The sequence below is a fragment of the Cervus elaphus genome, chromosome 29, assembly GCF_910594005.1.
Source record: "Cervus elaphus chromosome 29, mCerEla1.1, whole genome shotgun sequence".
Taxonomy (NCBI): domain Eukaryota; kingdom Metazoa; phylum Chordata; class Mammalia; order Artiodactyla; family Cervidae; genus Cervus; species Cervus elaphus.
The window spans coordinates 10,543,450-10,563,830 of record NC_057843.1 but is presented as its reverse complement, the minus strand read 5'-3'; the positions used below and the strand labels follow the sequence as shown (position 1 = coordinate 10,563,830).

The window sequence follows — 20,381 nt, the reverse complement described above, 5'->3', positions numbered from 1 at the left end:
TCCCAGCCGCTCAGTACAGTTAGAAAACTGAAGCAGAGCACAAGACATTGGCTGAGCGAACCCTGGGGGACATGCTGTCTGCATGACCACAAGGCATAGATTAAAAAAAACAAAAACTACATGGGAAGCCCAGCCTTCAAAAATGAAGCTACCTAAACTGGAGGCAGAAATCCTTAAGAGTCGACTTACGTAAATCACGTCTGGGACCACACAGTGGTTCCCCTGGAGGGACAGTTGGAAGTACTGCCTAAAGCAGAAGGAGATTCAGGTATTCTGAGAAAAATGAAGGTTCCTCTGTTGGTAGAGATTTGAATGTCTATGCATATAATTACTTCAGAGTGAGGCAAGGAATATAAACCTTTCATAAAGCCATAAACCCATGGACTAACTTCTGCTGGACATTAAACTTAGCTCAGAAAACTTCTGTTAACATATTTATCTTCACCCTATTTTTCTTTCCTCTTAAATTTCACAGCTTTTCTTTCGAAAACCTGTAATGACAGAGTAACTAAGTAAGAAGAAAGGATTTTTCATGTATTTGTAGGTTCCTTGAAAATAGGGGAGCTCAGGCAGATGGAGTTCGAGAACTCTTGGGGGACGGGTAGACTCTCCGGTAAGCGTGATCTTTTCATGCCTGAACTGGTCCCACACTCCTTGTACACTTGGAGTTCTTGGTGATATTGCTAGATGGAAGAGAAGCAGTATTAAACTTTTTATAATCCTGGGTATATCAGAGGAATATGAAGACCTCACTTGGTGACATATTTACCTCCTCTGCACTTAGGCTGTAATTTTCAGTATAGGATTTTGCTCACACGTCCCCCAGATGACCCATAAAACACAGGATGGAGCCGTGGGAAGATGAACTATGTCTCAGCATCCAGCAACCTTTGTGGTTTGTAACCCCGGAGTACTTTTACAGAAAAGTAGGCAAACTTTTTCTGTAAACGGCCGAATAGAGAGTATTTTAGAAACCGTTAAGCTTTGCTTTTGTAGAGTGAAACAGACTTATAGGACGTATATGCAGTGTGTGCAGGCAGCCGTACACACGTGCCGTCCGTAAGCGAATGATCCAGTGTACCTCGATTTACAGAACACACCTAGCCGTGGTTTGCCAGTGCTGACCTGCGAGCATCACCCCTTCACACACGTTACTGCTTTTGTATATTCCTCTGTTTGACGGGGCCCAGTACCTTTTAGACTGACCAGTGAGTGATATTAATGATTAACCTCCTGGATGTTTGCTTTGTTGACTGTTTGTTTTCTTATTCTCTTACATTTGTCATCATTTTAACCCTCTTCCTCCAACCTCTTTTTAAAATGTTTTTTCAACAAAGATTTGCTACTGAGTGAGGAATAAAAAAATAATGAATTAGATTTGAAATACGCCCTTCATCTGTGTGTATATAGGTTAGACATACATAAATACATGATGATGGTAGATTACTATAATGTCTTAAATTACTATAGTCCTTGTCGATCATGTCATACTTTCATATATTGTTTCTCACATAGATTTTGATCTTTATAGTAACTCTGAGAGATAGGAGGCTAAGTGTTAGAATATTCCTTTTTTAAAAAAATTATTTTTTTTTGCCTGTGCTGGGTCTTCATTGCTACACAGTCTTTTCTCTAGTTACAGTGAGTGGGGGCTACTCTGTGTTGCAGTGTGTGGGCTTCTCATTGCGGAGGCTTCCCTTGTTGCAGAGCATGGACTCCAGAGTTGCTCTGCGACATGTGGGATTTTCCTGGACCAGGGATTAAACCTGTGAGTCCTGCATTGGCAGGCGGATTCTCTGAGCCACTGGAGAAGACCCAATATTCCCTTTTGCGAAGGGGAAGGAAGGTAGGAAAGAAAACTGAGGCTTGGGGGGGTGGGGGGTTGTGGGGTGGGCTTTTAGTTATTTGACCAGAAGATGTACTAGAAGGCAGAATTACTGACCTGTTCCTCTTTGAATACTTACAGTGATGCCAACCCCCTGGGCCGCCCATTCTAATTCGCAGACTAGTTTTTAGGACACTTGTCCTTCCCAAGCTGCAGTTGGCCTCTCTGGGAGTGTCACCTTTCAGGGCTGTGTAGAACAAGTCTATTTCTTTCCCTCTGACAGTTCTTCAGATGCTGGAAGATAGCCATCATGTTTCCCAGACGTGAGTTGCAGGTTGGTGTGTATGGATCAGAAAAGGCCTGTGCACGTACCGTTGGGCTGCCCAACTTACACCAAGTCTTACATTGGGTGCCAGCTCTTAGAAATGGGGAGATTTCACATGAAAATCTCTATTTCTGGTTTTCTTCAGAAAAAGAAGCTTCAGTGTTGTAGAGTTCACATTTCTGATGATAGTAATCTCCTTTAGGGCCTACTTAGGTGGTGCTAGTGGTAAAGAACCCACCTGCCAGTGCAGGAGATGTAAGAGATGCAGGTTCGATCCCTGGGTTAGGAAGATCCCCCGGAGGGAGGTATGGCAGCCCACTCCAATATTTTTGCCTGGAGAATCCCATGGACAGAGGAGCCTGGTGGGCTGTGGTCCATAGGGTCCCAAAGGGTCGGACATGATTGAAGCGAGTTAGCATGCAGTCTCCTTTAGATGCCAAATATCCTGTCCATTTTGCTAAAGTCTCTGCCTGCCAGCTTCACTCTTGTATAAACTTCACTCTCAAGGCTCCTGTGGTCATTGAGATTACCGTCCTGTTTCCCGGGTCTTCTAGTCCATAGACTATCGATCCTCATTCCCTTCAGATGTTTCTTATTTGACAGTTTCAAGTCCCCTGACCTGTTTCTTAGTCCTCTGTCCTGCATTCACTTTGTTAATGTCCCTCCTAACGTGTGGTCCTCAGCGCAGCATACAGTATTCAGTAGACAGTGTCATCTAACAGGACAGAGTGGGGGGGACGCTTACTCTTCTGTTTTTGACACCATACTTTGTTAAAAAAAAAAAAAAGACCAAAAAAAAAAACAATAGGTGATAATTTTTTTTCCCTAATCAGTATTACATATTAGTATATATATAATTTTTTTATTGGAGTATAGTTGCTTTACACTGTTGAGTTCATTTCTGCTATACAGCAGAGTGGATCAGCTATATTTATACATACACTCCTCTTTTCTGGATTTCCTTCCCGTTTAGGTAACGACAGAGCATTGAGTAGACTCACTGAAATGATACTAATACTCACTGAAATCACAGCTCTGTGTGTGCTGTTGTTAAACTAAATTATTTCCCTGTAGTTTTGAGATCCAAGTGCTCAACTCTACCTTGATTGCCTTTAAATGTACTTAGATATTCCAGACTGATAAAATCTTTTTTTGTATCCTGGGTTTTTTGCAACCTTGACTTTTCCCAGTGTGACTTCCTTTGTTTCTTAAGTGGAGCTATAACATATAAAAAAAAATTGTGGTATAAAATGGAGAAAATAGTTGATAAGGACCCTCAATTATTATTAACACAGTGGAAAATTAAGGGGAGGTCTTAAAGCATTATGCTTGGCATTTTGGAGGTGAAACAAAAGGAGGTCTTGGGGATGGCCTTGCTACCTTGAGTTTATGTGTTGGTATTATTTCTCCCCCAATGAAACCAGTATGTATGTGCTTGCTCTGTGCAAGGCAGTTGTAAGTCAATGGGGTCTCAGAATCTAAAAGGATCTTTGAGGTCATATAGTTGACCCTTTTTTTGGTGCTAGTGGTAAAGGACCCGCCTGTCAATGCAGGAGCTGTCAGATACAGGGGTTCGATCCCTGGGTGTGTAGATCCCCTGGAGAAGGGAATGGCAACCCACTCCAGTATTCCTGCCTGGGAAATCCCATGGACAGAGGAGCCTGGTGGGCTACAGTCCATGGGGTCACAGAGAGTTGGACACGACTGAGCATGCACACGCATGCAGTCCACCCCTTTACTTTATGGGTTAAAAAAGGATAAGAAGCATTTGAGTCAAGAAAGACTGGAATTGTGAAGTTGGGGGTCCTGATGACTCTTAAAGATGGTTAGTTATAAAAGGATGACAAAATTGGAGTCTCAAGTTGAATTCAGCCATGAAGGTTGAAGTTGGATGCCCGAGTCATAAAGCACAATTTAGGTCGTGCTTAGCAAACTGCTACATGAGTTTTCTGTCTTATTTAGGGAGACCTGGAGCCCTAATGATATGAATTGTATGCCTCCATAGCATAAGGTGAAAATCCTATTCTCTTGAGAAATGGAAACTCTTAGAGAAATTAGTTTATGCTCTAGGCACTTGCACATCAAGTTAACTGTTCTGGAAAGATTCTTCAGCAAAATCCATCTGAAGATCTTATTAAAAAAAAAAAACCTGTTTTTACACCTCCTCCTCCCATACTGTGGAAGCTGTATTTTTCACAGTTATATTGTGAACATTTCCCTGTTTGATTGAAACTGATTGAAAAGCTTATTAATAATCATATTAATGACATGGACTTATCATACTTAATATTTAACCTTCCTCCTAATCTTGGACATTTAATTTGTAGCTTTTTCTGTTGAGTGCTTGGTGATTGCATCTTTACAGTACAAATCTTTGCTCACATAGAATGCATTCCTAGAAAGTGAAATTGCTGAGTCAAAGATGTGAATACTTTATGGACTTGTTACAGATGGAAAATTTCAGTTTACTTTCGTACTAATACAACATCAGTGTACCTGTCACTGTAGCTGCCAGCAGAATGCAGAGATGTCCTGTCCTTTATTATAGTAAGTAGTGTACTTCGTGGACATTCTCAAAATTAAATCTCGGTTCTCATTCTCTACTCTTTGTTACAAATAACTTCTGGAAGTGGAATTGAAGAGTCAGTGAAGGCAGGTTTCAGGGCTTCTATTGCTTCAGGCCTAACTGTGTTCCAGAAAGGAGAGTCGGTACCTGCTCCCAGCACTGGGGGTGTGGGGATGTTTGCCTTGATCCTGGTTGGTGCCACATACTGTAATCTTACTGTCCTTTGCTGATTTATAGGTGGAAAATGTCACTGTGTCCTGTTTTAAAGATACATTTCCTTGATTTCTGGGATGGTTAAATATTGTAACATGTTAAGCCTTTGGGCCCCTTCTTTTTGTGTAGCTTCCTGTTTATTTCCTTTTGCTACTACAGCCTTGCCTTTGCTTCTATTAAAGTAATGCTGTGTTGTAAAGGCCTTCCCCCAGTCTCTTCACTGAATCACAACTTAAAAAAATAAACAAATATTAGAAGCCTTTGATCCCTTTGTCATCAAGTTTGTTGAACTTTTCTTTCATGGATTCCATTTTTGTCTGGATTCCAGTACAAGTGGCTGAACTTATCTTGAGGTGAAATTTCATTTATGTTTTCCTTTTGTTCTTTTTGTGGTTTCATTTATTACAATTACCTCTCAGATTCATCTGGGACTTACTTGGGGTTTTGGTTTGTCAAGCAGGGATTCAGCTTAATTTTTTTCTAAAAAGCTGATTGTCACATTATGGGAAAATCTGTGGGAAAGTCACTTTACAGTGACTGCAGCAAAATAACATTTTCCTTAATTACGAAAGTAGTGCATGCTTATTATAAATGAGTGAAAGCAGAATGAGTATTTTAGTAAACAAATCATGAACCCTTGGGTATCGCGGGGTACAGCTCTGGCATCTGGGTTTGTATCTGGGCTCCTTACCTTCTTGCTGTATGGCCTTAAACAGGTTACCTGACTTTGGGATTCACACTTACTTTTCTTCAGAGTACAGTAGAAAAAACAGGCCTATCCCCCAGATGATTGACATGAGGATGAGATGAGATAGTATGTGTAAAGTATTGTATACTGGAGGGTGTTGTAAATATAAATACAGTTATAACAAGTGGTAGGTCTATAGTGATAACAAATGAAGACTGCCCCGCCCCTGTCTTCCAGAAGTCTGTGCTGTAGTCTGTAGACTTTCTGCGTGAATGAGGTATATTGCTCTTTGGCCTCCTTAGTTGTCTGTAATTACATTGATTCAGAGGTCCTCAGTCTGAATGAGGACTGTGATCAGTTCTTTGTTAGACCAGTACTTTTGAATTTGTGTGTGTGCTCTGCAATAAAGTCACCTGGAGCTTTGTCAAATGGCAGGAACTTGAGGCCCATACTTGGGAATTCTGATTCAGTTATTGTTGGGCGGGCCTGGGTTTATCTTGTGAAAACATTCAGAGGTGATTTTGCATCTTGATTTTGTATTACGCTAGTTAAAAAGTGACTTGTCAGACATGATTTTCATTTGTGGGATGTTATCAAACTGCTGGGAGTGGAAACAGTTAAAGGAATTGGCATAATTTTCCAATCAAGGACTTATCCTGGAGTTGAGACTTCTGGGTTGAGATTTATTACTGACTAAATGCAGCAGTATTTGACCTAGGTTAATGAAGAATGTTTGTTTGTTTGTTAATACACTATATACAGTTGAGTAATGGAAGGAATGCTTATTGTGTGCCTGCTCAGGGCCTTTGTGGAACATCTTTGGACTTAGTAATCTGCTCTTGACCCCGGGTTCACTTGTTTGTCCTTTTTTCAAAGCCCTATAATAAAGGCGTCTCATCTCCGTGGTTCTCTGTGGTTGTGTCATCGTCTTGACTCGTAACTCAGCGAGTGTGTCAGTGCACAACCAGTTTTTCTCACCTGATTTTGGTTTTTAATTGTCAGCAACTTTCTACTTCCCTTGTTTTACACCCAAGTTACATTACTCAGTAAATAAACTATGGTGGTTGTCTTATGAAAAGCGCACACTGCTCTCCTGTAACTTGTGAATTGCATACATTCAGTTTTCACAAGTCATTCTTTATCAACAGTTAGCTTCCCTGAAAAGTGCATTTTGTTATTTTGAATGATAGACGAGAGAAGTCAGAATCTTAACAGTAGTGCTAGTATCAGGAAATTTGTTTTAGTTTAATTCGTTTAGCTTATTGAAATCCTCAATTTTAAACTAGGTAGTCTTCCCGGAACAGGCTGTTTGTCATGCCTGTGCATAGCAGGAAATCAGGAAATGATGTTGTTTGGTGTCGCTACAGAATTAAAAAAATCTTTGAAATACTGCTTTCAACAACCTTATTGAAATGATTTTTGTGCAGAACTATCTTCATCTGGTTTGAAGGGCTTGTGGCCATGGCAGGAATCGCAGGTTGTAATGGGTTCTGCCTGCTTGATGGGCCTGTGTGCTAACTACTACATGCGCAGACACACAGGTAGGTCATTCACTCTGAGCACATTGTTTTCTTTTTTGTTTAGCAGATAAATCAGTGTGAATATAGAGTTGACTTGAGGTTTGGAATAGTATTACCGTGAGTGTTAATTACAGCTCTCATTACCCGTGTACAGCAGAGCTGTAGTAATCTGGGTAATTTAAAAATAATTTATGCATGCCGTGCCTGTGATGTGTTCCCTGAATTAACGTCACAGGCAGTTTATCTTAAATGGGTCAGACACTGGTGAGTGTGGGCCTTAGAGTAACTCTGCTTTGAATCCAAGTTTTACTCACTATGGGTGCCCTTGGGCAAATTTCCTAACCTCTGTGCTTTGGTTTCCTCATGTACGTAGTGGGAACGCTGTTAGTACGTGTTTCATAAGATTGTCATGAAAATTACGTGTGTGAAGGAACACAGTAGGTCTAACCTAGCATACAGTAGACATTCAATAGATGCTCACTGTTACCACAGGTATTTAATAGATTAAAGTCAGTTGAAGGTGTCATTAGGGAACATCTGGAAAAGCGTCTAGTTTCTTGCCCCAGTCTGCCTCCATACGTTTCAGATAAAACGCATAACTGCAGCCCAAGTGGAACCAGCTGTTCATTCCCTTCTTCTCTCCCTGATGTTTTTTTTTTTTTCCTCTCTCCATTGAGTGTTTTGCTTTAGCTCAGTTTAGTGTTTTTTTTTTTTCTTAAATGAAGAAAATTATACAGCTCTGTTGAAAGACATTAAAGAAGACCTAAATGAACAGAGAGATATGCCAGGTCCATGATAGGAAGTTTCAATATCAGAGTATTTTAGTTGTAAAAGAAGAGAAGTCGAGTCAGTAGGATGGTTATTTTATCAGCAGACTCTTGAAAGCAGGGCCCTCATCACTGGTAATGTTCCCACTGAGACGGAAGGAGTGTTAGAGGGGAAGGCACTCACAGAGGAGGTGGCACCAGTAAGCTCAGGTGTAGGAGGGAGGCGGGGAAAGGACAAGACAAGCACGTGTGGAATTCTGACTGAGAACTCGAAGCCCAGCTAACTTCTCAGCATACGTCCTGGACCTTTGACTTGAGTTACTTACCATTTCAGCTTCCAGGAATGTAACTGGTTTCAAGCCTTCCAGTGAATGGCTAACAGATGAAGAATTTCCATTTATCAGCAAAAAAAATTTTGGTTAAGGGAAAGAGTAAAAAGTTACAGCATCGGCAGTGATCTGAATGATAAATTGTACACGATATTTTGAACTTTTCCCTCTTTACTGGGAGAAGACACTAACGTAACCTCCTTATACTCAGAGATGTACCCTTGCTGCCATTGGAACATTGAGGGGTGGATGTCTGTGTTGCTGACCATTGGAGAAGGGAGATCAAGATTAGAGAGGTAAATTTCATAGTCTTCCAATCAGGGGGTGCTAATTGAAGCTGTTGGCAAACTCCAGTAAATAAAGATAGGGAAAGAGAGAAGAGGACAAGGGATAAACCCCCGAGGACAAACTGTACTTAAGGAGTGGTGAAAGGTACCAGAGGATGAGCTGTTGAGGTGGAGAACCAGGAGAATGGATGAGTAAATTATATAAAATACAAATTAACTTAATATAAGACACTGGGGCAGGGATGAAGATGACAAAACTGTTTGATAGGAGAAATAAAGGTGTGACTAAATGGAGAGAATGAACGTTCATGCTTCCGGATAAGATCAACAATGTTAACACCTCCCTACCTACGAGCGATGTATGAATAATTTAATTCTTTTTATATATTACTGAATTCCGTGCACTATTATTTGTTCAGTATTTTTGTCTTATATTCATGAGAGAGATGTATCTGTCGTTTTCTTTTTTGGTGCTTTCTTTGGTTTGGGTATTAGGGTTGGTAAGATAGACTGGGAGGTGTCCCCCAACTCGGGAAGAGATTGTATATAATAGATCATTATGTTGGGTTGGCCAATAAGATGCTGTGGAAAAACCTAAAGGAACTTTTTGGCCAACCCAGTACTTTAAACACTTGGTAGAAATTCTCCAGTGGAAGCCTTGGGTGCTGGACATTTCTTTTGGAGACTTTGTAATATTAAAATTACAAAGTCAATTTGTTTAGTAGTTGTAGGACTAATTATTTCCTGTTGGGTGAGTTGTGGCAGTTTGTGTTTTTTGAGGCATTGGTCCATTTTGTCTGAGTTGTCAAACTTACCTGTGTTGTTCCTAGTCTTCCTTTATTATCCTTTTGATGCCTGCAGGACTTGTGTGATATCCTGTTTCATTCCCATTGTTGGTGATTTGTATCTCTTTTCCTTCTTTGTCAGTCTTGAGCAGGTTTGTCAAAATTGTTGACGAACCTCTTTGTTTTATTGAGTTTTGTCTTTATGTTTTTGATTTCATTGATTTGTCCTCTTTATTATTCCTTTCCTTCTGCTTACTTTGAGTTTATTTTGTTCTTGTAGGTTCTTGAAGTAGGAGCTTAGGTTATTGATCTGAAATATTCTCTCTTTTCTAATGTAAGTATCACCATCTATAATATCTTATTTCATCCCCACAATAACCCTGGAGGTATGTAGGGATTTTCAGTATCACTTTAAGGAGGAAATTGTGTAATATTCTTAAAATCTCAAAGCTGAGTTCTGAACCAGAGATTCTGGCTGCAAGTCCAGATGGCCTGCAAGCCTCCTCCTAGATGTGAAAGTCTCTCCTTTTATTTTTTAGTGTTTCATTTCCCTTGAACCAAGACTTTATAGGCTCTAAATCTCAAACTTGTTTGAAAATGAAAATGTAAACTAAGACTTTCACCTAGTATAATTATTTATTGAGCAGTGACCTGGTAAGCAGAACTATGTGGTATTTTGTAGAGAGGTTTAAAAAGTGGTGAGAAGAACAGTTTTTACATCCAGCTGGAGAGAAACAAATTGCTTAGATGAAACTAAGGAACAGTTGGCGTTCGGCAGGAGAGTAGTGATATGGACAACCGACTGTTGTGGTTAGAAAAACACTTTCAGAGGTAGAAAATTTGGCAAAACAGGTGAACTGAGAGTGTATGAAGTGAGAAGCACAGACACTTAATGAGCACAGATTGTTTGCCCTCCAGTAATAAAGGGTAAATCAAAACAGGAGAATGACATTTTATCAAACTCTTTTTTTTAAAATAGCATTCAGTTGGATTTATTCGGTTATTTATTTATTTATTTATTATTTTTTTTCCCCATTTATTTTTATTAGTTGGAGGCTAATTACTTTACAATATTGTAGTGGTTTTTGCCATACATTGACATGAACCAGCCATGGATTTACATGTGTTCCCCATCCCGATCCCCCCTCCTGCCTCCCTCTCCATCCCATCCCTCTGGGTCTTCCCAGTGCACCAGCCCTGAGCACTTGTCTCATGCATCCAACCTGGGCTGGTGATCTGTTTCACCCTTGATAGTATACTTGTTTCAATGCTGTTTGTTTGGTTAATTAATGCTTAACTGCAGCAACAGATGCAGAAATCTTAGTGGCCTGAGATAACCAAAGTTTCTCACTCTTTCCCATTCAAGTGACTATCTCCAGTCACCCAGAACTCCAGTCAACCCAGAGCTCTGGGTTGCTTTTAATCTCGCCTCTCCATAGTTGTAGAGTTTTTTGCTTTCAGTCTCTCAAGTAGTTGGGGGAAGAAGAATCCATCCCTATTCTTAAGAGCCTTGTACAGGAAATGATACCTTGCTTCTTCTCACGTTCTCTTTGGCAAGAACTAGTCTTCTGATTCCAGCCAAACTGTAAGGCAGAGAGGGAAATGGAAGGGAGCAGATCCATACTTGTGGAGTAAGAACCGTCTCTGTCACACTGTGACTGGTCAGCTCTTGGGAAACAGATGCCTTCTGTGTTGTTGCTGGGAGGATAAATGGCCATCTTTCTAGCAGACAGTAATTTTTAAAATAAGATATTCTTGCACCGACCCATGTTAAATTTTTTTTTTCTGAGGAGCTACCCGTGGATGTATGCAAAGATAGCTACAAGAATAGTTGTTATAGCGTTGATTATAATGAAAAATTGAAAACAAATGTCTAACAAAAAGAGGATTGGTTAAACAAATTATGATGTTTCTGTCCTCAGTTATTGACCGTCATATAGTATAGCATGCAATGATATGGGTCATTAGACTGTTCTTGTTATAAGTGGGAACAATCAGATTACAGAAAAGAACATATGTCCCATTTTTGTAAGCATGTTTATTCATGCATAGACTAAAGACTGGAGGAGGTCTCTGGTTTTGGCACAATAGCAGACTAGATTAATATAAACTCTTTGCTATACAATGCTTATTTTGCTTTCAGGAAAGAGATTCTCATTAAAATTAAAAAGTGGAGTGGGGGCAGGAGAGGTTGGGGATTGAAAAAGCATCTGATGAACAGTCTGATGCTATAGTCTCTTATGGTGTTTGCCAGTTTTGGTAACTTGCAGTTTAGTTCCCCAGAAATAAGAGACAGAGCCTTGTGCCTGTGAGTGTCAGACTGAGACACCAGATGACAGTATGGATCTTCAAAAGGTTGAACACTCACTACAGGAATGGGTAGACTGGAAAAAAATAAAGTCTCTGTTAGCAAGATCCAGAACTGGCTGGGGAAGGGAGTATTCACTGAGAACTCAGAACCATTTTCCCTTCATATGGGTTTTGTGTTCAAATTTACATTTTCTTGGCTTTTAGGAGACTCTCCAGACTGAGAGATCGACATAAAAACAGTCCAAAGCTGATGATAATAGAATCAGCAGACAGAAGAAACTCAGCACATGAAGGGCAGGAACAGAAAACGTGAGAAAGAGTAGGTGCTATCATAAAAATAAGGCAGATTTTAAAAAAGGAGCTAACAGCATTTCTGGAAATGTAAAATAGTCATTGAAATCAAAACCTGGTGGTTTTGATAAACAACCCCTTAGGTACAAAAGAGAGAATTAATGAGTTAGATCAAGAGTTGGCCAACTGTGGCTTGTGGGCTAAATCTTGGTTGTGGTTTGTTTTTGTACAGCCTGCGTGGTAAGAATGGTTTTTATATTTTTAAAGGATATTAAAAAGAGACAAATGAAAATATTCTACTTAGACTGGATGTGGCTCCCAAAGCCTTGTATGTTTACTCTCTGGCTCTTTACTGAAAGCATTTCCTGACCCCTCAACTGTGTAGATAATGAGGACATTTCCAGATGGTAGCACAAAGGATAAAAGAATACAGAGGAAAGGTTTAAAGACATGGAGAATGGAATGAGGAGGTCTGACATATGTCATACGTTCAAAAGGAGAGAATGAATGACAGGCCCTATACAAAGAGTTAATGACTAAACAAACAAACAAACAAATAATGATTGAACATTTTCTACAATAATGAAAGACATGCATCTTAAGAACCAAAAAGTTTGAGTGCTAAGCATCCCACTCACCTTCCACTCCTGCCCCCTGCTCCAGATTCCACATGTAGACATAGCAGAACTCCAAAGCTGAAGAGATCTTAAATACAGCCAGCATGAAGAGTCAGGTTACCCACGAGGTACAATAGTTCGACATCTCACTTCTCAGCAACAATGATAGAATCCAGAGGATTATTACCCTAGACTGGTGCATGCAATTGGATCATTATTTAGGATTTAGGGTGAAATAAAATATTTCACATAAAATTTACCACCAACAAACTCTGACTGGAGGAACTACTTTAGGAAAAAGAAAATAACCAGAGGGAAGGAATGAAATGTAAAAAGGAGTGGAGCTCTGAATAAGGAGCGTGGTAAATAATGTGGGTGAATCTAAACAAGCACAAGTTGTACTAATGATAGTAAGGGCTAATGTTGAGCGAGTAAACGCATGGTGGAGCTACAGTATCAGTCAGTACTGATGTACGTCAAGAGAGGTCATCATAGGTAAAGTTGTTCCGTCGCTAAGTCGTGTCTGACTCTCTGTGACCCCATGGACTATAGCCCATCAGGCTCCCCTGTCCATGGGATTTCCCAGGTAAGAATACTGGAGTGGGTTGCCATTTCCTTCTCCAGGGAATCTTCCCGACCTAGGGATCAAACTCAATGTCTCCTGCTTGGCAGATGGATTCTTTACCATTGAGCCACCAGGGAAGCTCCAGTCATAGGTAAGGATCTTTTGTTAATTGAGAAGAGGGACAAAATACTAGAGATAATGTTAAACTTTCAACTAAAGTCATAAATTGAATATATAACTTCCAGACTGGTAGAGGGTTTAAAAGACACAACAAACTTATCAACTAAAAGTCAAGAAAGAGATGGGGAATAGAAAAAAGTGATAAATTACCCCCCTTCAAAAAAGATTGTTAGTAAATCTTAAAGTATCACAAAAGTATAAGTAGATCAAACACTATAGTTTAAAGTCAAAGGTTGTTAAATTGGAGTTCTATTAAAAGAATGAAATCTTGTTCTCAAGTATTTCTAAGAGGCACCTAAAATACAAGGAAAGACATGGAAAGTTTGCTGGGAAAAGAATGGAAAAAGTTAAGCTAGGTAAATATTAGCTGAGAGCTGAGTGTCTGACCAAGTGGCAGGCAGTACCCAAATATCCATCGAGAGTTCAATGGATAAAGTGGCAGCATATACCTACCATGGAATATTAGTCAGCCAAAAAGAAGGATGAAGTTCTGTGCTGCAACACAGATGAATGATGAAACATGCTAAGTGAAATAAGTGAGTTCCATAAGGACAGATATTCTATGATACTCCTTACATGAATATTTAGAAAAGGCAAGTTCATAGAGACAGTAAAGTAGAGATTACCAGGGGCTGGGATTGATTATATTCTTTTCAGCCAAAGGTGGAGAAGCTCTATACAGTCAGCAAAAACAAGACTGGGAGTTGACTGTGGCTCAGATCATGAACTCTTTATTGCCAAATTCAGACTTAAATTGAAGAAAGGAGGGGAAACCACTAGACCATGCAGGTATGACCTAAATCAAATCCCTTACGACTATACAATGGAAGTGACAAATAGATTCAAGGGATTAGATCTGATAGACAGAGTGTCTGAAGAACTATGGACAGAGGTTTGTGACACTGCACATGAGGCAGTGATCAAGACCACCCCCAAGAAAAAGAAATGAAAAAAGGCAGAATGGCTGCCTGAGGAGGCCTTACAAATAGCTGTGAAAAGAAGAAAGTGAAAGGCAAAGGAGAAAAGGAAAGATACACTCATTTGAATGCAGAGTTACAAAGAATAGCAAGGAGAGATAAGAAAGCCTTCCTCAGTGATCAATGCAAAGAAATAGAGGAAAACAACAGAATGGGAAGGACTAGAGATCTCTTCAAGAAAATTAGAGATACCAGGGGAACATTACATGCAAAGATGAGCACAATAAAGGACAGAAACGGTATGGACCTAACAGAAGCAGAAGATATTAAGAAGAGGTGGCAAGAATACACAGAACTATACAAAAAAGATCTTCACGACCCAGATAATCATGGTGGTGTGATCACTTACCTAGAGCCAGACATCCTGAAATGCAAAGTCAAGTGGGCCTTAGGAAGCATCACTATGAACAAAGCTAGTGGAGGTGATGGAATTCCAGTTGAGCTATTTCACAGATGATGCTGTGAAAGTGTTGCACTCAATATCCCAGCAAATTTGGAAAACTCAGCAGTGGCCACAGGACTGGAAAAAGTCAGTTTTCATTCCAATCCCAAAGAAAGGCAATGCCAAAGAATGCTCAGACTACTGCACAGTTGTACTCATCTCACACGCTAGTAAAGTAATGCTCAAATTCTCCAAGCCAGGCTTCAACAGTACATGAACTGTGAACTTCCAGATGTTCAAGCTGGATTTAGAAAAGGCAGAAGAACCAGAGATCAAATTGCCAGCATCCGTTGGATCATAGAAAAAGCAAGAGAGTTTCAGAGGAACAGCTGCTTTATTGACTATGCCAAAGCCTTTAACTGTGTGGATCACAACAAACTGGAAAATTCTTAAAGAGATAGGAATACCAGAGCACCTGACCTACCTCCTGAGAAATCTGTATGCAGGTCAAGAAGCAACAGTTAGAACCAGACATGGAACAACAAACTGGTTCCAAATCGGGAAAGTAATACATCAAGGCTGTATATTGTCACCCTGCTTATTTAACTTATATGCAGAGTACATCATGAGAAATGCTGGGCTGGATGAAGCACAAGCTGGAATCAAGATTGCTGGGAGAAATATCAATAACCTCAGATATGCAGATGACTCCACCCTTACGGCAGAAAGTAAAGAAAAACTAAAGAGCCTCTTGATAAAAGTGGAAGAGGAGAGTGAAAAAGTTGGTTTAAAATTCAACATTCAGAAAACTAAGATCATGGCATCTGATCCCATCGTTTCGTGGCAAATAGATGGGGAAACAATGGAAACAGTGACAGACTTGATTTTGGGGGGCTCCAAGATCACTGCAGATGGTGACTGCAGCCATGAAATTAAAAGACAGTTGCTCCTTGGAAGAAAAGCTATGACCAGCCTGGACAGCATATTAAAAAGCAGAGACATTACTCTGCCAACAAAGGTCTGTCTAGTCAAAGCTATGGTTTTTTCAGTATTCACGTATGGATATGAGTTTGGACTATAAAGAAAGCTGAGCACTGAAGTATTGATGCTTTTGAACTGTGGTGTTGGAGAAGACTCTTGAGAGTCCCTTGTACTGCAAGGAGATCCAACCAGTCCATCCTAAAGGAGATCAGTCCCGGGTGTTGATTGGAAGGACTGATGCTTAAGCTGAAACTCCAATACTTTGGCCACCTGATGCAAAGAACTGCGTCATTGGAAAAGACGCTGATGCTGGGAAAGATTGAAGGTGAGAGGAGAAGGGTACGACAGAGGATGAGATGGTTGAATGGCATCTCAACGGACTTGAGTTTGAGTAAACTCCGGGAGTTGGTGATGGACAGGGAGGCCTGGCGTGCTGCAGTCTGCAGGGTTGCAAAGAGTCGAACGTGACTGAGGGACTGAACTGAACGGGGAACAGGGAGGTGAGTTACTGCCTCCTGGTTGTAGAGTTTCTGCTTGAGGTGATGGAAAACTTTTGGAAATGGTAATGATGGTTGTACAACATTTTGACTGTAATTAATGCTGCAGGCTAGACTCTTTAAAAATAATTAAGATGGCAGTTTTATGTTGTATATGTTTTATCACAACAACAAAATAATTTTAAAAGCTGAGTGCCTGATACTAATATTGGCCAGAGTAAACTTTAAGGCAAAAAGTATTTCTAGGGATAATGAGAATCTGTACATAATTATATTCCTTCTGACTACCTGACAGAAAATGTGCCATCTCTTTCGAAAATTGTATTTACTACTATGTTTATAGTACTTTTAAACGATGTCCAGCACACAATAAAAAAATCTTAAGATTGCAAAGGAACAGGTAAACAGGATGTACAATCAAGAGAAAAATAGTAGAATAAAGTCTGCAGGTGTCCCAGACAGTAAAATTAGATAAGGAATTTTATTCTTATAAATATGCTAAACAAAATAGAAGAAGAGATGGAAAAAATAAATAGATGAGGAATTTCAATAGAGAAATGGAATCTCTAACAAAGGACTTAATGGACATTCCAGAACTGAAATGTATAATACCTGAATTTAAGAATTTATTGGGTGGAATTAACCTTTAACCAGATATAGCAGAAGAATGGTGTGGTGAACTGAAAATCAGATCAGTTGCAATTATTCAAGCTAAAGCATTATTAGATGAAAAAAATACTGAGTAATGCAGAGTTACTGAATCGTTACTCTGATTCAGAGTAATGCACAGGATAAACTGATGGGGAATTGAGATTAGGCATAATGGTTTGTTATGGTCCAGTATTAGGGTGAAGACGGTAGAATAAAAGGAAGGGATAAATGCACACATTGTAAATTATTATTATAAATATATTATTACCATAATAATTATTATAAAAAGGAATGGATACAGTTTGGCAGATCTAAAAATAACTCCAGGACTTGTAGCCAATAATAGACTATAAAATTGAGATTCTGTGTAGGGTGATTTTTACTCATTATCTAATATTTGTAACAATCCTGAACATGAGTGTTTTACTTATGAAAAAACTGCAGCTCATTATAGTTAAGTGACCATCTAAGAGCTTGCTAAGCTGTGATTTGATCCAGGTCTGGCCAGGAGGTCTGTACTCTTTCCTGTATATCACATTGTTTCTAGTTTGCAGAAGGGGAAGAATGTAGCATCATGGGCAGATCTGAAAGTTTTTGGAAAGAGGGAATACTTGGAATCATGAAGTGGCCATGGTGTGTCCTAGAGGAGGTAGCCTTGTTGATCAGCCACTAAATTGTGTCCAACTCTCTGCGACCCCACGGGCAGCAGCAAGTCAGGCTTCCCTATCCTTCGCTATCTCCCAGAGATTGCTCAGATTCATGTCCAGTGAGTCAGTGATGTCATCCAACCATCTCATTCTCTGTCGCCTCTTTCGGGAGCTGGAAATGCTGGTCTGCTAGTGCAGAGCAGAAAGGCTAGGGTAGGAGTAGTAGCTTTGGGGGTTGAAGCCTTCTGAATGGATGGATTCATTACCAGATGATGTCAGAAGCCTTGGGGGGCACTTTCTGTATGAGGTAGGACCACCAGTGGTGCCAGGAAAGCAGAAAGGGACGAGTCAGGGAGACGGGTGGAATAGAGAGTACAGTGTCACGGGCAACCAAGGGAACGTTGAGAGTTTGTAGAGCGGGAAAGTGATCGGTGATGTCATTCATTTATTTAACAGATGTTTACAGAGATGCTAACCGTGTGCCTGGCGCTGTGCTGAGACCTGGTGATACGGCAGTGCTCCAGGCAGACAAGGTTCCTACCCACAAGAATGAGGTTTTGTTGGGAAAGATAGATGATACTGTATAGTCCATGGGATTGCAAAGAGTCAGACACGACTGAGCGACTTTCACTTTCAGGAGCTAGTTATGACGGTCCTGGCAGTGCAGTGGGAGAGCACTGAAAATTTCTGAGGAACGGACAGCCATGGTCTCACTCAGATTTGAAGACGATGCTTCTGGTTGCTGCGTGTAGAATGCATCGTAGGGTGCAGGCTGACAAGCTGGGCATTCAGTGCTGTGGCAGATGACAGAAGCAGTGAGGCGTGTGTACTGCGTGGGAAGTTACATCGATGAGGAGACTGCTCCTGACCAGTGTTTCATGGGACATTTATTTCTAGATCCTAATACCGTCATTGTTGTTCCAGAGAATGGCAGGAGAGATTCTAAGTGTTTTTGGTTTTCTTCTGTGCTTGAAATGATGGATTTAGCTGTTTGGGAAAGAAAGTTCATGCTTCAGAGCACTGATGACACTTTTGCCTAATTCCAGTAAAAGAGATGGAACTTGATGGGGACAGAAATTTTAGAGTCAATGTTGAATTACTGGTTTCCATCGGGGCATTTGTTGCTTGTTCCAGTTCTGTTCACTGTAAGTTGGTGGTGCTAGCAATAGGAGATTGTGTAGTCAGTCTCCAGATGACTTTTTAAAGACATTTTGTTTAGACTCTGTATAGTTTATTTTTGAGTTTTAATATGAAAAATGTTAAACACATAAAAAGCAGACCCGCGTATCTCCCTACCATTCAGTGTCAACAGCAGTCTGGTCATGACTAATCTTGTTTCACTGATTCCCCAGAGTTCTCACCATCACCCTTGTCCTATTTATTTTTAAGCAAATTCCAGATAAATCGTCTGTAAATATCTCAGTATATACTTCTAAAAGGTAAGAACTTTTCTACATTTTAGTGTTTTGGTTTCTTCCCTCATGGAGCACATAAACAGGTAACCATATAGCTGGATGGTTTGCCTTTGAGAGTGCCAATTTATGCTTATTGTCCAAGTGTATTTATTGATAGGACCCCTTTTCACTTAAAATACTGTCTCCATTTGAACAATAAATTCTATGATTGCCTTGTATACATGAGAACCCTTTTCATAGTGGACAGTAAATAAATTCTTCAGTATTGAGTGTTTTCCTAATTGCTTGTCACCTCTCTGTCTTCTATCAGGAGAGCAAGCCCTGGAGTTCACTCCTTCAGGAGATGATCCAGTGAAGTGCAGTGCTACGTGAGTCAGAGAGAGGAGGGACCTGAGCCACATGGTAAGAAGGGGCTGGAGCAGCCGAGTTGCCTGGATTATGCCATTTTTTTTCCTCCACCCCAGTCTTTCTTTGTTAGGATTTGCTCAAAAAACGCAGAGCACATTTTTTTATTTTGAAAACAAAAAAGGAGATTTCTAACATTTGAATTAAAAGGATAATACTTAAGAAATATTGACCTACATGAATATCTGGTAAGCTGCTAAACTAAATTACCCAAGTTTAGGTTTTTTTCCATGATTGATTATTATCTGGGTTTTGTTGTCCTTATCTCATGGTCTACTTAGACCTCTTAGTAACATTGTCATCACTTCCTGTTTTTATCTAAAAGGATAGATGACTCTATCAGACATTTAATAGTTATACATGGTTAGCAAAGGTGGACGCTAGAGAGAGTGAGCATCCATAGAATACCCCTCATTTTACATTGTCTTGTAGTATCCTTGCTGTTTGTCTGTGTCTTTTTAGTAGTTCCCTGAGGTCAAAGATTATTTTACATCCTAACTTCTCCCACAGTTATACTTAGCATGTCTTAGACATGAAAAGAGTACGATGAATACTCTTTGGAGGAAATGAATGAAGGAAATTGGGGGTATTTTTGGCACAGAACATTATAAATTTACTTCTAGATGTATTGAAATTGAGGAGAAAGCAAGTGCAAAACTTTTATAACTTCTGATAGTAAAGTTTGGTAAGAGAAAAGGACTGGGAATGCTGGTTCAAGATTTATTAACCTAAAATATCGTCCTTTATTTTCATAGCAACACAATGTATTGTTATCTCCACACATTTATTTCTGTTTTGGGAGATTAGAAACCTGAGGCCTAAAATCTCATGGCAAATCTCTGTAAAAGATAAGATAATACCCCCATTTCTAAGTACAGTGTTCTTTCTGAAAGACCAAGTTACTATTTATATAGAAGATAAATGAGAAGCAAACTGTGAAATACATTTTGTCTCTGGATTACTACACCCACTGCTGGGTGAAGATCCAGAGAGTTCTCTTCAGCTCTTTTCCACCACTCTGAATATAACAAATGGAGCCTGAATATAACAAATAACACCTCCTCACAGAGGTGGTTTTTTTTTTTTTTTTGCTTTTCCCCAATACTTAGAGGCAATTTTCCTGTCAGGAATGAACATAGATAGGAGGGTATTTCTCTG

General features: G+C 39.9%; 1 protein-coding gene across 3 annotated transcripts in view; it reads left to right on the top strand.

The window, feature by feature from the left end:
* EXTL3 (exostosin like glycosyltransferase 3) overlaps positions 1–20,381 on the top strand; it is a 126,339-nt gene that overhangs the window by 66,033 nt on the left and 39,925 nt on the right. For all 3 annotated transcript variants that reach the window (XM_043890802.1, XM_043890804.1, XM_043890801.1), the window contains exon 2: positions 19,129–19,220. The gene's annotated coding sequence lies outside the window, so the exon portion shown is untranslated. The remainder of the gene's footprint in view (positions 1–19,128; positions 19,221–20,381) is intronic.